This window comes from Euphorbia lathyris, chromosome 6, assembly GCF_963576675.1.
Source record: "Euphorbia lathyris chromosome 6, ddEupLath1.1, whole genome shotgun sequence".
Classification (NCBI taxonomy): Eukaryota; Viridiplantae; Streptophyta; class Magnoliopsida; order Malpighiales; family Euphorbiaceae; genus Euphorbia; species Euphorbia lathyris.
This window is the reverse complement of record NC_088915.1, coordinates 27,273,309-27,276,547: the sequence shown is the minus strand read 5'-3', so window position 1 is coordinate 27,276,547 and position 3,239 is coordinate 27,273,309.

Below are 3,239 nucleotides of genomic sequence, written 5' to 3'. Positions count from 1 at the left end.
TTGCCTACAAACACTTAGAAATGTCTAAAAACTATAAAAAGTACTAAAACAAGTGTGAAAACTGAATAATAAATTGAAATGCATAAAAATGCGAGAAGCACTCGCTTATTTACCAAAAACAAATTAAAACTACCCTAAAAATCGTACCTAAAGATAGAGGGTTTTGACCCCTATCAGATTCCTCATTTGATGCAGAGCTATGAGGAATTTTCACCGGGATTCATCAAGCTAAGGGACTCAAAATTCCTTTACTTAAAGTGGAGTAAGACAATGTAGAGGTTATAACAGCTATTAAGAGAACAAAGGACATAAATCTGAGAAATAATACTTTGCTGAAAAGATTAAGAGGTTGCCTAAATGACTTCCAGCATATAATTTTCACGCACATTTATCGGGAACAAAATAGAGTTGCAGACGGACTCGCTAATCTCGCTCATACCTTTCCGATTGGAGTGACTACATTTATAACGCCTCCTAGTCATATCTCTAGAATCATCTTAGATGATATTTTAGGAGTGTCATTTCCCAAGTCCATTCCTATGTAAATATGAGTTTCTTTTCTTTCCTTCTTTTCTGAATCTCTTCTTTCCTTCTTTTCTGTTTTTTTCCTTTGTGGAATGGGTGAATATGGGTTTCTTTTCTTTCCTTCTTTTCTGCTTCTTTTCTTTCATTCTTTTCTGTTTTTTGGTTTGATGTTGTAATTTCAATAAAAAAACAAATAAATAAACAGTTGTTTGTCATTATGCTTCGATTATAATAATTTCATTCTTTTTCCGCGATAAAAATCTATTTTGAAAAGAAAATTTACATGATTGTTTCAAAATGTTCACTTAATTTAACTTTGTTTCAATAAAGTCATTCAATTTTGAATTTTATCTCAATTAGGTTACTTCGATAATTTTAGTGATTAAAAAGGATCCGGATGATGACATGGTGACACATAAACATAAGTCAATTGAGATCTCTCATCAAAACGAAATATGGAATCCACATATGCACCACCTGACAACCACATGTCGATTAATTTAAAAAAAAACAAAACTTAAATTTTTTCATAAAAATAAGCGACATGTGGCTGTCTCGTGTCATTTCGGTCAGAAATCTAAGTTGACTCACGTTGTCGTGTCAGTCATGGTATCATTCTGATGTCTTTTAACCACTAAAATTGCCGAAGTGGCCTAATTGAGACAAAACTCAAAGTTGAATGAAGTTGAATGATTTTATTAAAAGAAAGTTAACCATTTCTTGTCAATATTTATTTAAGTAATATATATATATATATATATATATATATATATATATATATATATATATATAAAATATCATTAATGTTTGAGGTTTTTTAAATAGGACAAAGGCTGATTTTATCTTTAAAATTATTGAAAAGCATGAAGTTTATTTCTACTGTACAAAACTAGGACTGTAAATGAACTGAGTCGTTCATAAATGGTTCAGTGTTCCATTCGATAAAACTTTAATAGTAGTTTTGTATAAAATTTAGTTTTACAGGTTTGAAAACTATAAAGTTTTGTTTTAAAGAAATTTAAAATGAATAATAATTAATGAGTTATTTGCGATCGAAATTCATGAACTAAATTAATAAGTTGTTCACGAGCAAAGCTCGTAAACGAGCTCGCGAACAGAATGTTGAGCTCAAACTCGATAATTTTCTGACAAGCCGATTCTGAGCAGACCAAAACTCGGCTCGACTTGATTACAACCCGATACAAAATGGTTTATTATATTTTATTTTTATTTTTATTTTTGGTGTAGAATTTAATCCGTGATGTTTATGAATATTTATTTAAAGGCTAAAATTAAATTAGAATATACAAAAGTAGAATTAAAACAATTATTTATATATGAAAATAATCCTAAATCATATTTTTACAATAAAAGGGAAAGATATAAATTATGTATTCTATATGGTTTATCAGATTAACTCTTGTAGCGCGTATAACATGTAATGTGATTTACAGTGGAAGTATGAATCACCATAACATTCGTATTATCAGTCACGCTTCCACTACGTCGAGGTTAATCGGGACAGAAAACTACCGATCCACGAAATAAGAGCGATTGTAATTGTGTAAGAGAAAGGGGGCAACATAATAGGGTAAAGAGAGAGACAACATTTCATTGTGTGTTCAATATTTCTCTTTATTGAATTAGTCATTCAATTTATGAACGGGACATTTTTCGGTCAAAACTCGAATAAGTTTTAAAAAAATAATTCATTAATCAGGGATCCATTTCAATGTTACCATTTTTATTTTTATTTTAATTTATTACATTTTTACAACCAATCTCTTAGATATGTAATTATCTAGTTTAGGAAATACATTATTTGATTGATTTGTAATTATCACATTAGCATAACTATAGACATAATTATAGGGCTTGTAATAATTACAAATCAATCAAATAATATATATCCTAAACAAAATAATTACATATCTAACACAATTTATCAATCATATTTTCTATTCTCAAGAATAATGTTATTTTCACAAAATTCAACTAACATCTTTTCTAATTTTATGTTTGGGTTGTTAAAGAACATACAAAATTAATGTTTAGAATTACATTGATTGAAATTTAAAGAATCGGATGATGTTGGACATACTAATTGATTTTTAAAATTAGATTAATTCAAATGCAAAGATAAAAGTAAAAATTTAAAATATTTTTTCTTTTTTTTGATGAACTTAAAATATTTTATTAGAAATATAAAATTTATGTTTATAAATTTATATAGATTTCTAATTTTGTAATTTTTAAAATATTTTTTATTTAATAAAATAAGTTGTCCATCACTAAATTACAATCTTATAGAATTAATAAATTAATATTAAAAGATTAAAATTACATGAAGAAAATAATGTTTACGTAGAAAAAATTATAAAATAGAAAAAACAAAATTTTTGTTAAAAGTAAAAATAGGATGAAAAGGTATTTTTGTTATTTTAAATTTTATACGAGTTTTACCTTTAACTAAAGCAATAGAAAATTAGATAGAAACAAAATTAAAAAGAAATCTTATTTTAGTGAGATAGGAAAAGAGTGCCATTAATCCCTTATAGGAACTTAATAAACACTACGCGTTTTTCTTTCCCGCCTTTTTGCTTTCTTCCTATATACATAACATAGCTTTTAGATTCTTCTGATGTTGTTCTTGCTCTCCGATTTCTTCTCTCGCTTCTTCTCCATCCCCTCTCTTATTTGGTTCTGATGGCAGC